This window comes from Lissotriton helveticus, chromosome 5_1 (genome assembly GCF_964261635.1).
Source record: "Lissotriton helveticus chromosome 5_1, aLisHel1.1, whole genome shotgun sequence".
NCBI lineage: Eukaryota > Metazoa > Chordata > Amphibia > Caudata > Salamandridae > Lissotriton > Lissotriton helveticus.
The window spans coordinates 841,907,513-841,920,450 of NC_136065.1; the positions used below are offsets into that span (position 1 = coordinate 841,907,513).

At 47.1% G+C, this 12,938-nt stretch overlaps 1 protein-coding gene across 2 annotated transcripts in view; it reads right to left on the reverse strand.

Moving 5' to 3' along the window:
- Positions 1–12,938, reverse strand: part of LOC144754950 (synaptotagmin-15-like) — a 724,047-nt gene that overhangs the window by 399,280 nt on the left and 311,829 nt on the right. The gene's annotated exons all lie outside the window — the stretch shown is intronic.

Genomic DNA, 12,938 nt, shown 5'->3' on the forward strand with positions numbered 1-12,938 from the left:
TATAATTAACCAGGTTTGTTTTATGTCCCTTGGAAAAATGAAAGACATAGTAATGGCTTGCTTTTGTAGTCTCGCTATGGCAGCTTTGTCTGTGCATTGCAGGCAACATTGTATCGTATACTTTGCTAGCCAATTTTTCCTAACCTATTGGACAGCTATATTGTCACTTGCAATTCTGTGATTGTGATTTGTTGCTTTTTTGTCTCTACTATGTTTGTCCCTCAACCTGGAGCCATGGTCTTTTCACCATATTTGTGATTGGTTGCTGTATTGTAGCCTTCTGCTCTTGATAATATGGAACTACTTTATGTTTTTTTTTATCTGTTCATCGTAGTGCATGCTTTTTCTTTTTTAGAACAAACTTCCATCATGCGTTCTCTATGAACTAGCCAATGCACCAGATGTTGCTCTTCAGGACCCCTTGGATATATCCCTTTGATGATCCCCGACTGCCAGCAGCTATGTTAAAAACTTAAAAAGCAGAGAAAACATTTCTTTCTATACGTGCCTCAACTGTGCCAATGCACATGATGATAGTCTTTCTACTGCGCCAACGCAGGTGATGATGCAATGCACATTGCATCATAAAGTGCAGTGGCCATATTGAAAGTACAGAAAGCTAATCTTACATTGGTTTCTAGCACTTTAACATAGCTGCTCAGGGTTTGGCAAAAGCGGATTGAGTCGCTTGCTGAACATAGCTAAGCGGGACCAATTGGCATTGCCAATGCTTGTTTAAATAGTGCCTTACACTGCACTTCTGCTGTTGCCAAATGATGCAATTAACTTTAGCAAGCTCCGTTTACTGAGATCTGCAGGATGGAAGGTGATTCTGCCTTGCTGCGATTCAAACTCAAGCCCTCCAGATCCCTGCATTTGTCATCAGCGAGTGTTCAACTCACTGAGCTATCCCGTTGGCTCTACATCGTAGGCCCTTACGTCTTAAGTCCTCTAAAGATTTGAACCTTTATTTCTCTGTAGAGGATTAGTTAAGTCCTCTAGCGATCTATGTATTCCCTTTAGCATGGAAATTTCTAACTACAAAGTTCTTTTGAAATGTACTTATTATTCAGGCTCTTTAGGAACGTCAATCTACATTAAAGCTTTGGAATCTAATTTTACATAGTGTAAACATCATTGCTTATCTATACTTTGAGGCAGGCATTCATCCAACCAGAGCAAAAAAAAACACAAATAGAAAAATGTGATTAGGCATGATGAATATGAGAAAACGTATAGAAAAAAGAAATTAGAAAACAGGAAAGGAAAGGAAAGGAAAAATAGAAGTCGAAGGAAAATCATGAAGGAAATTAGATAAAATGAATAGACATATTTTTGAGGTTCCAGTCTAGACGTCTCGCAAGAGAATACGGTTGCCTACCTCTGCTACTCTATTGCAAAACTAACAGCTTGCTTGGACCTCGTGGTGTGTTTTCTGTCAAAAGTAGTTTGCTATCTCTGGTTAGGAGTAAACTGAGATAAGCAATTGATAAGGCTCGCAGGTATTGCTTATCAACAGGCAGGGCCAGTAGTTAAACTGGATATTAACTTTTCCGTATTTGACATTCACGTTGCACGGTAAAGGAAAGAACCCGAACTGTTTGCGCCCACCCCTCTATGTAATTAAATCGTATCATGTTCAAAAAGCGCTGTGCCTTCAGATAGTATCGAAAGTCCATAGTAGACCCCCCATTTGCCACACATCTTTGTGAATTTGTGGGGACAAATCCTAGCAACATTAATAAAGTCCTCCTGCTTGGCACACCAGTCCAAACCAGTTCTCCATTCCAACACTGTCATGGATTGTTGGTGTTTCCACTTATGTGCAATGTCCCGCTTTACAATTACAGTTGCTAGGCTCACAAGCATTCGGTCTCCCCGGGCACCCCCAATTTCAAGACCCAACAGTGTCAGTTGAGGTGTCAATATAATAACTTACACCTGGGATAAAGACTGAGCTACACATGCCCAATAGTACGCCACAGGCAGACACTGCCACACCGTGTGAAAGAAGTCGGCGTTAAGGAGTGAGCATTGGGTGCAGTGAGAGTCTGTGTTCAGCTCGACAGAGCCGTTGTGGTGTAAAGTAGGTCATGTGTAGGTAGTGTAACTGTATTAGCCACAGGTGCGCTGGTATGACAATCTTGGGTGGGGCCATACAGGCCTCGCGCCATTCTGTGACTTTAAATCCTTCCACCCACTGCTCCCTTCGGTGTTGAAATATTTCAGGATCTCTGGTATACTACTCACCAAAAGCGATAGATCTGGGAAATAACCCTTCGGCCAGGGTCATGGAGCTCAGTATGGTATACCATAACTGCATGATGGATTTGCAGATATTGATGGAATTGCATGCATGAGTGTGTAAAAGTTATCTGTAGTTCTTGAAAGGAGCGTAAGTGTTGCCTGCTCCATCTATATCCAAGTGTTGTGAACCCGAGCAAGTCCCAACTCCTGAAGCCCTCCAGCTGTGCCGTGTGCCTAAGCCAACGGCCCCTCCATAGATGTGTTTGTTGGGTTTACTTCTTGTCCAAGCCCACAAACCTATTGGCCACCCTCCAGGTGAGGAAAATCACTTTGATGACATCTACAGTCTGGGATGGGATGGGACAGCCATATTGGATGTGCATCACATTATCATGCCCCAGATTGGCCAACTCCAGTTGGTATGCTGGGACACTGCGACTACCATTCATCCAGTCATTTATCACTAGAAGCTGGGACGCCAAATAATATAGTTGGATATCCACCACCCCGAGCCCTCCATCATAGACCCACCTGCAGTCTTTGTTAAAGGCTATGCAAGGGGGTGGACACCGCCTGGATAAGGAGCGAAGGAGTACTACGTTTGGTGAGTGCGGCTTGATAAAGCGAAGCATAGCCTTATTCTTTATGCAGTTGAGAAGGCCACTAACGTTCCAGGAAAGGAGTTGAAGATTAGCCGTAGGAGTCATAAGTGGACATGAATATTGATTGGTGGCACAGCATTTCGCAGTGGAGCAAGTAGGGCCGGGTGTGTGCTGTACACAATAAGCTAATAAAGATAAACACAAAACAAAAAAAACATCTCCCCACCCCACACTTGTCGCCCCATCCCCCTACAACAAACACAATATACAGTGTAGTGTATTCAAGGTGGTCCTTCTCAAAGTAGTACACCAGCAGTTGTCAAATGCCCTGAACCCTGGGCCAGCAGTCAAATGTGATGATGGTCTAGAGGCATGTTACCCCTTCCCCCTTTGGGGCCCTTGCCGCCAGCAGCACGGCATTTATTGATCCCAAGTCATCATCAGGATGTGGAGCAGAAGGGTATCTATCCCTACCCCCTGGAGCCTCCAGGCTCGGTGTCTAAGGATGCAGGTGACAGTTTGCGAGAACTTCGTCCGGTCTGAACCTGGTACGCTGGTGCAGTCAGGGCGGCATGGCCACAACAGTAGATGGCTCTGGACCCTCTCTGGAAAATGCACCAGAAGGATGACATTTAAGTGCCCTTTTTTCAGCCGACCATTCCTAGGCCTCCTCCGGTGTGTCAAAAAATTATGTACGAGAGTGAAAGATCACCTTCAGTTTTAAAAGAAAGAGCAGAATATATTGCAGAGCCATTGCTATCTGTTTCAGCTTTATCTCCTCAAAGGATTTGCGTTGTTTCAGAACTGCCCTCATGTAATCCGGGAAGATCAGAACATGGGTTGACTGGATGGTGAGCTTCCGAGTGCCTGCATGGCGCAGGATAATATCTCTGTCTCTTAGTTTAAGATTCTGGCAATGATGGGGTGTGGAGGTGCACCCGGTGGAGGTCTTTGAGCCAGGGCCCAGTGAGCCCGCTCCACCACAAACCAGGGGGAAAGAGCCCAGTCCAGTAGCCAGGACTTAATACAAGTTTCTATGAATCATTCGGGGCAGGGGGACTCAGCCCCTTACTGGAACCCCGCAAGGCAAAGGTTGTACTGACTAGAAAGGATTTCTCCATCCCCTGCCCTTGCCTCCAGGACATGGATTGTGGTGGTCAGGGCGGTCACCTTTGTCCTTAGGTCGTCGGAGTCATCTTCAATATTAGAAAGTCTGCCCTCCACCTTATTGACCCTCCCAGCTACATTGTGGAGATTCTGGCGAAGAAGGGCAACATCTACTCTTACCTCACCAATCTTTGTTTCGAGCGCTTCTTGGAAGGTCTGGATAGCTTAAAGAAATTGGGCCACATCAGTGGTGGAAGAGGGCTTGGCGCCCGGGGGACAAGCCGCCTGCTGTCTAGCCGAGTCTGGGGAAACATGGCGAAGCTGGAAATCTTTGGTTGAGACCCAGATGATGGGCCATTATCCTTCCCCATGGCAACCATACACAGCAAGGCACAGGCACCAGCATCCACAGCAGAAAGAGGGATTTATCAGGTTCGGGAAGGCAGCACGTTCACACCAGCCAACCAGTTTGCAGCCTGCAGAAATGGCCCCTAAGGATTCTCAATAGAACTGACTGCGCTCAGGACCGCTTGCCCTGGGATCCTTAGGAGCAGGACAAGCAGCTGGCCAGAACACCTGGGATACAGCCCCACTCGGCACAAGAGTCCAGTCCAAGAATACAATATAAGGACCCCCCTCAACCAGGCTGGCACAAAAGTGCCCAGAGGATTAGGACAGGGACTGTGAGGCATCAATGGAAGAGTCTGTCAGTTCGCGGGCAGAAGCTTGACCTTATTTTATTATCTAGTGCACCCCTTCTACAGAGGGAATATTTGTTAAAAGAGCATGTTCATTCTAGGTCTTAGCCCCGGTCCACTTGCCTGGGGATCTGTAGAGGAGGCACGGGTAGACAGGGCCATAACTGAAAGGCTGTAAGCGTGGGCCCATGAAGCTCCACCTTTGTCCGTTTTAGCGGGCGGCCCCCACAGCCACGTAGGGGCATGTGAGGCGCAGCCCATGGCCTGTGCAGCTCTTTTTGTAGTTGAGCCCAGTAGTATTCACAGTGCCCGTGAGGCATAGGGCTTCAGAAAGGCCTTCTCTCGGCCAGCCCACTCATAATCCAAAAGCACAAGCAGCCGAGCAGTCTATTCCATCCTACTCCTCCCAGCCAGCAAACTCGGACAGGACCCCTGACTTCCACATGGCCCCTCCACCCACTGCACTGTGGGAGTGGCCACCTTTCCCCCCTCTATCTGAGGCTCTCGGGGCCTCTGTGTAAGGGGACTGCACCGCCTGCCATGCCACTTCTTACCCCGATATGGCAGTTGGTCAGGGGCTTACCTGCACGCCAATCCAGGACTCATGGAGTTCGGGCGCCCCTGGCTTCCAAAATGATTCCACAAGCCCAGGGCTTCATATTGCAGCCCCGTGGCTGTCGACAGCCTGCTGTGGCAGGATGAGACATGATGCAGGGGGACTACACAGCTCATGCAACCCAAGGGTACTGGAACTTTGGGATGGTGCCGCTAGGCCCGCAACCCCCGTTCGGGTGCTTCGCAGCACAGCTAAGTGGACTCCGCCAATACTCTGACATCACCAAGGGGCTGTGAGCGAGCACCGGCAATCGAGGACCCAGGAGAGGGGAGCACCACAAATCAACCACCACAGTTAGGACGTGTACAGCAGTCTCGACCACCAGGATTAAGCTGGATTGCGGAGGAGGTCTGGGAGCGATCCTAAATCGTGTCCGCCATCTTGGCCCGGGCTACACCCCCACATTTCTGAGATTAATTACTAATATTCACTTGAACACGTATAATCAAGTTCTACATTACGTTAGTGGTAGTTTATTTCTTATGAGTTTTAGTTCAATATGTGTGCTATATACAACAAAAAAGGTCTGCAAACACTTGTTTCATCTCTTTATTGCCGTACAGGCCTGGGGCTTTCTCAAGGCTATTCATTATGTGGAATTGTCTGTAATGAGCAGTTCGCTGTAACCAGGAATATGTTATAAATAATCCTAAAGGCATTGTCTGAAACTATTGCATTACTCAGTGCAGGAGGGTTCGGTTGAACCTGAGATAACCTGTGAAGGTGATGTTATGTCTGCAGTGCTAATGCACGGTTAAGAACAGACCAACATTGGATGAAGAGGGCCGGCTGAAACCCTCATATGTAAGTATAGCATATTTATATTTTTATTACAATTAAAAGATCTTGGCGGACACCAGAGCTAAAAAGACCAACTTGGCCATCCTCCCCATTTCCCCTAGCAACTCTTTCCCTAACTGTGTTTCGATATTGGAAATAATGCAGTTGAGTGCAGAGAAGTAGTGCCACAGTGACAAGGGTCCAGTGAGAGCTGATGTCAATGCACCCTTCATTTCCCAGTCACCGTAGGTTTGTGCAGATTCACAGTTGACAAGTGAGCAGCACTGTCAGTGTTCTAATGCCTCCATTAGGTCTCTGGAGACCTGCATGAGGCACAGATCAGCATCACTTACATCAAGGTCTTCAGTGTTTCACTGGAGGTGGAACCATTTATGTTGTCCTCCCAAGAGGTGGGTCTTTCTCACCAGATGCTGATAACAGGATCATACCATCAAATCTCTCCTATTGTCCAACATGAATATCAGAATCTTCTTTCACATGTACTGTGACAGTATCAATTTTCTCAATTCCCTTCTATGAATAGTACATTTTAAAGACTACAATCATCAGCCAATTATTTCCGCAAATCTTTCTCACATCTATCCTCATTCAGAAAGAAAATTTAAAAATCCTACTGAACCTTTCTTAACGAGTTCACAAAACCAGAAAGTAAATGCTAAATATGGAGCTGCACAGTGAGGTCTTTGTGTCGTTTGACCAGTCACCAGTGACGTCCACCGCAAAGGGAACAACACAAATGTAAACAAACATTGGCAGTGCCCAAAGGTTTGGCTTTAAAAGAATATGTTATGGTAATATGCAACATTAACCGCTTCGCTGTGGCTAGAATTCCCCTGTGGTGCTGGAAAATTCCTCGTGTGCGGTTTGGACAGCCCCTTGCCGTCCTCCGCACAAGCCCACTGTGACGTCAGATGGCCGGGGGCTTCCAACGCACAGAAGAGGTTAATAAATATTAGTAGTCATAATAATAATAAATAGCATGAGAATAGATATACTTTTCTGTATAAGCGAAGTGCTGTAGAATAATACTAGTGTAGGTTAAAAGGTCAGGAGACAGTTGCACTGTCACGCTTGACCTAAACATTGATCTGGGTTAATGACTGACCTCCTCCCATCTGTGCTGCTGCCAGAGAAAAATAACATAAAATATCTACCTATATAAGACACATTAATAGATTTCCAATGGCATATGGGTGCCCCTGAAAGCTCAAGGTAAAGCAGCTGGATAAATAAACAAAATGATCACAGCTGTGTGGAGGGCAAGCACTTTTTATGTGGAAGCACCCACCTTCTACCCAGTCAAAACATATACTCCTGACTGCAAACATGTGGACAGAGCTAACGTAACTGTTTGGCAAGAACTGCGATGTCAAGCCAGGCAATAAAAACACTACTAGAATGTAAGCAGAGCCTCATAATGACATTTTCAGAAAGCACCATTAACAAACTGATATGCAGTGTTGTGCAAAGTGAGCTGCTTCCAACGTCGTGCAGTCTATTTAAAAAAGAAATCATGCAGTGCAGCAAGACACCTGGCTGCCCTGCGTGATAGGTAAATGGCCGGATTACGCCATATTTTATATTATACAGCTCATCCCTGTCATTTCCTTGCACTGTCTCCCAATGTACTGCCTGGCTTCAACGCAGGCACCTATGCACCATAATGCAAGAGTGCCTGTGCTGTAAGCAGGATCGTTTTTGTTTTTGTTTTTTAAGGCCTTATCTAGGTTTTATTTAATTTAGAGAGTACTTTTTTTTCCTTCTTTTTAATATTTTGTTAAACCAACATCATAATAACAATCGTGACAATGACCAGTCAGTGATTTCACATCGATTCAGTTATACATATTCCGATATACAATCCTTATAATAGCATTAGTACATTACATTTCCTGAATTTAATTTACAATCTCTCATATCTTTCCCTTCTTAATCCCCCTCATCCTCCTCGTCTGTGCTATCTACATCAGGTTCCGGTAATGGTTCACATAGGTCTCCTCGGAATGAATTCCATGCCGTTCATATTTTGTTCCATTTGCGCGGGTTTCCTCTGCTCGCATATACTGTGCGTTCTGCTATCATTGTAAGGTCCATGTTCCTACACCATGTTGCCAGCGTGGGCAGGTCGGTCGGCCCCCATTTCTGCGCTATATCCCTTTTAGCAACCGTGAGTCCTAGTGTTACCCAAATCTGTCCATGTCGGGTGAGATCATTAGGATCCCATATATTTAGGAGACATTTTCGTGGTTCTGGCAATAGAGATATTTCCAGCGTTTGTGACACCGTACGTAGCACCTGTCGCCAATATTCTGTTATTGCTGGACACTCCCACATAGTGTGGAAGAAGGTACCTTCCTCCCCACACCCTCGGAGGCAAAATGGGTGCTGTGCCCTATGTATCTTGTGTAGGGTGGTTCTGGTATAGTATATGCGATGGAGGATTTTAAGCTGCACCAATCTAAGCTTGGCCGAAATACCGACTTCCTTAGGGAATGCCAGGGCCACTATCCATTCCGTATCATCCATATCCCCCACCTCTGCCGCCCACTTCGCCCGCAATGTGATTGTGGGGTCTGGCATGTTGTTAATTAATTTTCGATACGTAAGTAATGTTGCTCGCTTTTGCATGTAGTCAGTGAGTAGACGGTCCTTCAGCGGCGCGGCCTCCGGGACGTCGGTGCCCGGCGGAAGTGCCGCCAATAACGCATGTCTTATTTGTCTGTATCTATAAGTTTCTGTCGGGCCCAGTTCATATTGTTGTTGAAGCCGTGTAAATGGGATTATCGTCCCTTTATCCCATAAGTCTCCCACTGTGGAGATACCAATATTATCCCACTGTGTGAAGCCCTTACTACGTCTCAGATGTCCCAACGCCTTGGTGTCCCACAGTGAGGTAAGTTTAGTTATTATCCCTTTCCAACCCAGCTTCGCTTGTGCCATGTACCACAGCTTTTTGTTTGTTTTGTGGGCCGTTCCAGTTTTGCCGCGAGGCCTCTGTTGTAGAGCACTACCAACATGTTATTCATGTCTAATTGTGCCCTGTCCGCCTTAAAAGCTAGATCATCTTGCGACGCGTGAATCCAGTGATTCAGGGTTTTGAGTTGGGTCGCCCAATAATATAGTTGCAAGTTTGGTAGCGCAATCCCGCCGTCAAACCAATCTCTTTAGAGCTTGATTTGTGCTATCCTCGCTGGGCGGTTACCCCACAGAAGGGTCGAGACTAGCACCACTATTTGTTTGAAATACCGGGGTGCAATTGGGTAGTGCGTATTGTCTAATGCGTAAAGAAATCTTGGCAGTGCCATCATTTTGTACAACGCTGCTCTACCCAGGAGCGTTAGGGGCAAAGACGAACTGTGTGCAACATCGCGCCTCAAACGCTCTACAGGCGGGGCCAGATTTTTCGCGAAGAAGCCTGTCGTGTCCCTAGTAATGTGAATTCTTAGATACTTGAAGGAGTCCCCTACTAATACAAGCGGGTAGTCAGCTGGAAGTAAGGGCTCCGGTCCTTTCAGGGCGTAGAGTACCGATTTGGACCAATTTATTGTGTATCCCGACACTTTTCCGAAAGTATCACAAATTGTAAGGAACTCTGGTATGCTGCGTTCTGGGTCCATCAGATACACCAACATGTCATCAGCATAAAGCGAAAGACGATCTTCCCATCCCTACCTACAGCTAATGCCCTTCAACAACATGTTCGTCCTGATCAATGTTGCCAGTGGTTCCAGTACCATTGCGAACAGTAACGGAGACAGGGAACACCCCTGGCGCGTCCCCCTCGTGAATTGTATTGTGTGGGATATGTGGCAATTAGCCACAACCCGAGCCAAGGGCTTGGTGTATAAAAGTCGTATCCAAGCTCTAAATTTTTGGCCAAAACCAATATGGGACAGGACAGCAAAAACATACTGCCATTCGACCATGTCAAATGCCATTTTCGCGTCCAACGACAGTATCACAGCTGGCTCCGCTAACATCTCGGCCCTGGCCAGTACACCATGCACTCGTCTAAGTTTGAGGGCTGTGTTCCTATTCGGCAAGAAACCCGACTGGTCAGGGTGAATCAACTGTGGGAGATGGGACATCAATCTATTAGCTAAAAGCTTGGCCAAGATTTTAGCTTCTGCATTTAGCAGTGATATCGGGCGGTATGAGGTGCACTCCATCTGGGGTTTACCGGGCTTTGGAATCACCACTATTGTTGCGATTCGTTGATCCAATGGGAGTTCTGCGCTTACCAAACTTTCTTGGTACATCTCCAACAGGGGCGTGCGTATAATCTTGGTCATAAGTTTATACCATTCTATGGGAATCCCGTTGGGGCCCAGCGCTTTCTCAGATTGAACCGAGCGAATTGCTGTTTGTATTTCATCAGTCGTCAGTTCTGCCTCTAGTTCCAAGGAGCCTCAGGCGTCAGTGTCTGTGCCTTTAGATGCCTGAGCGAGTCCATTACCTCGGCCTCCGACAATTCTTGGTTTGAGGTGTAGACCTCCCTGAAATATTCCGCCAATGTGTATACTATTTCTTCAGGGTGTGTATGGAGTGTCCCATCCCTTGATTGTAACTGGGGTATTCCCTTTGAGCCCTCCCCTCTTTTATCTAACCAAGCCAGCATTTTACCTGCTTTGTCGCCTATGTCGTATATTTTGTGCGCTGTTGCCGTGATATTGTCTACAGTTCGATTTTTTTAGGTATTCCCTATATCGTTGCTGACATATGTTCAGGGAGTGTGTCGTGTCTGGTGAGGGGTCTGCCATGTGTGCCTTATCTGCAGCCTGCAAAGCCAATTCCAGTTCAGCCATCTCTCGCTGCTGTGACTGTTTATATCCAGTAATAGTGGCTATAGCTTGGCCCCTGAGGACCGCTTTGTATGCTTCCCAAACTATCGACGGCGATTCTACTGACGCTGTGTTTACCTCAAAGTAATGTTTGGTAGTTTTCTTAAGTTCCCTCCTAACACTGGGAATCTTAAGGTAGTTAGGGTAGATAGGATATAATCTCTTACGCAATTTCTCCCGGCAAGAGAGAGTCAGTACCACCGGGGAGTGATCTGAGATGCCCCTGGGTTTTATGTCTATTTCCTCGACATATTGTAGTCTGGCGCCCAACATCAGAAAGAAATCTATTTGCGATAGACTGTTGTGTACTGTAGAATGGTACGTGTATTGACAAGCTGCGGGGTGCATAAGTCTCCAAACATCCACTAAACCCATTGCCTCCAAGAAACCCTGGATCCGGGAGGGGCCGGTTGTCTGAGGTCGTGCAGGGAATCTATCCTTACTCGTGTCTATTGTTGTGTTAAAATCTCCTCCTATGATAAGGTCGCCTTCTGGGAGGGCTAGAATAAACTCTCCCAGTGCCGGCAGTGCCACTGATTGGAGCGCCGGAGGTACATAAACTGATACTTTATTTATTAATTTGACCTACCACTGTCCCTGTATCGCCAAAAAAACTTCCTTGGTCATCTACCTTACTCTGTAGTATTATGAGTGGAGAAGTTTTCTTCACTAGGATGCCCGTTCCCCTTGATCCCGAGGAGAACTCTTAGTGTGCCGCCATTTTGTACCCCCACCTGTCTAAAGCCTTGCATGCCTTTCCTGTAAGGTGGGTTTCCTGCAGTAGTACCAGTGTTGGGCTATGTCTTTTCAGGGCCTGTAATACTAAACCCCTCTTTATTTTGTCTCCTAGTACCCTTACATTCCATGTCACTATCCTCAAGGGAGCTATCGGGGTCTCGAGATGCAGTCCACCGGTGCCGCTAAGTTTCGAATCCAGCGCCATAGATTACCTGCTTAGTTATAAGGAAGCGCCGCTGCATGAAGACAGTAATGTACCTGCTAACTAATCTAGCTCGTGATGTGTCCCCGCCGCCACAAACCAAAAGAACAAATAACCAATAACTTTACCCTCCATCCCTTCCCCCCTCCCTGCCTCCCTGCTTAACAGACTTGCAACCGCCCGCCACCCCAACTTAGCAGAGTGCTTTTTCCCGCACCCAAACATAGTACTTGCGTGTCGGGGTAAAGGTCCCGTAGAAACAGCAGCCCTTCCTGCTCTCCAAGGTCTGCCTCAGTCCAGTGTCCATAGGCGGCCCAACCTTATTGTTCCTGCTTATAGTACGTATCTCGGGAGCCGGTTATTCAGGAGTTCGGCCCATGTTCGAGTCCTTCAGTCCCTGGTCCTGGTGAGCGGTTTGGATCCTCACGTCTTGATGCTTGAGAACCGGAATATTCGGCTTCCATCTGACGGCGGTGATTTCTGCCTCCACGACGGGGGCCTTCCACTTGTCTCCATCCCTCCAGCCAGTCATGAGCAGCTTCCGGTGTATCAAAGAACCACGTCTTCCCATCAACCACTATTCTGAGCCGCACCGGGAACAACATGGAGTTGGGTAGTTCTTGTGCTCTTAGTGCCTTTTTGACTTCCATGAAGCATCTCCTGCGACGGGAGACCTCCGCCGTGTAATCAGGAAAGAATGCAATCGTTGAGTTGTGTATTCAAATTGGTGGGGAAATCCTTGCCGTTTGTAGGATCACATCCCTATCTCGGAAGTTGAATAGCCTGGCCAACACTGGTCTCTGCGCCGCTCCTGGTTTCAGTTTACCACCGGGAACTCTGTGTGCTCTCTCTACTGAGAAGAAACTGGACAATCCCTTGGGCTGCAATCTAGTCTTGATGAGTTCTTCTACGTATAGGTTCATGGCTTGAGCGCCCTCGCTTTCGTGAATCCCAAGTATGCGTACGTTGTTCCTCCTTGAGCGTCCTTCCTGATCATCCAGCTTTTCCCTCAGTGACTTGTTTTCTGCCTCGATTCGGGCCACAGCAGTTTGCAGTTCCGATGTGTCCTCCACCAGAGACTTGGTG